This window comes from Hipposideros armiger, unplaced genomic scaffold, assembly GCF_001890085.2.
Source record: "Hipposideros armiger isolate ML-2016 unplaced genomic scaffold, ASM189008v1 scaffold_44, whole genome shotgun sequence".
In the NCBI taxonomy this organism is placed as follows: Eukaryota; Metazoa; Chordata; class Mammalia; order Chiroptera; family Hipposideridae; genus Hipposideros; species Hipposideros armiger.
Window position 1 is genome coordinate 1,931,181 of NW_017731394.1, and position 1,811 is coordinate 1,932,991.

Below are 1,811 nucleotides of genomic sequence, written 5' to 3' on the forward strand. Positions count from 1 at the left end.
TCTCATAAATTCTTCTCCATTCTGTGGATGACCAGGAGTTAATTCTTCACCAAGACAATAAACCCTAGTCTAGAGTTGAAGTCTAGATGGGGTAATAACAAACCATGGTAGTTGAAGCAAACCCCTACAGATTATTTCTGCAAGCAAACATGCAGGAAACTCAATTTGGTGATGGAAAGGTAGAGCAGGCTTGCATCCAATTTAAACCGAACTTGCCCTTTCCGGGTCTCTAAAGCTCTTGTTACAGGCTTCTCCACTCAAATTCCCCAAGTGCCATCCCTGTTGAGCTTGAGGGATTCAATTCCTAACACCGTTGCTCCCTCCTGCATTTGGGACCAACTGAGACACACAAGTCCTTTGCTGGTAAAAGTCAGATGGAGGATGTGGCTTTAGGTCTGATAGCCAGCTGGACTTGCAGATCTTGAACCTGTGAATTGAGGTCACCCATCCAGTAAAAGGCTGAGTAGGAAAGCCACAACCTCTGTCTGCAAGTAAAGAACCATTACTGGCAGAGTAAAAAGCAGGCCAGGACAGTCCTAGTCCTTTCTTCAAACTCACCAATCAAAGCAGTGGTTTTTCCACACTCAGGAGAAGGGCCAGGAGTGTTACTCTTAAGAAATATGACACAGCAGGGTGGAGGTTCCTCCCAACACTTTGACTGAAGCTCTCTATTTCACCTAGGCTGCCTCATCGCAGTTGGAGCTTATCATTTTCCATTGCCCCCACCATCTCTAGCCAGAAGGTCCTGGGAGAACCTTAGCTGCTGTTTGCCTGGTGCCTTTCGTCATTGTACTGCTGGCGATAGCACAGAAGGCCTTCCCTGGACTTGTGAAGCCACAGCTTAACAAAAAGGATAAAATTTAAAGTTAAGGATAGAAATGCAGGAGCTTGAATATTAACTGCAGTTTAGCTTTATGGTTCCTTGAAATGAAATTTCAGTCAACAACCTGCTTTTGCAGGCGATAGCCAGTTCCCAAAAATGTAAGTATAGATATAGAGCTATACTAGAGTAATTTAAAGTAACGATTTTACTTAGATACTATGGCAACACAGAAAAATTGACACGAGTCTTGCAAAATCTGCTCTCTACTGCAAATCGTTAATTTCCTTTATCAGATTTATTTTTTGGTTTTTGTTTTTAATTTTATTAAATTTATTAAGGTAACATTGTTTAATAAGATTACATAGGTTTCAAGTGTACAGTTCTATAATACATCATCTGTATATTGCAATATGTGTTCACCACCCAAAGTCAACTCTTTTTCTGTCACCATATATTTGACTCTCCCCCACCCACTCTCTCCAACCTTCCCCCACCCGCCTTTCCCTCTGGTAACCACCATTCTGTTGTCTGAGTTTTTTGTTTGTCTTGTTTATTTGTTTGTTGCTGTTCTATATCCCACATAAGTGAAATCATATGGTTCTTCACTTTTTCCATCTGACTTATTTCACTTAGCATGATATTCTCAAGAACCATCCATATTGTCGCAAATGCTGTACTTTGTCTTTTTTTTTAAGATTTTTATTGGGGAATTGGGGGGATAGGAACAGCGATGGGGAATTGGGGGGAGGGGAACAGACAAGTTGCTGTCCTTTTGTTTTTCAGTCTAGTTGTGGAGGACGTTGCTTCACTGGCCCAAATTGGCACCATCATTACGCTCTTCCCGGGCGAGGCAGATCAGTCGCCGGCTTCTGGACGGCCGCTCACTGCAGCTGCTGGCTGCTCACGCTGGCTGCTGGCTACACACGGTAGCCCATGGCAACCCACTGCCACAGGGGCTGCAGCCTACTTTGCCAGCGACTCACGGCAG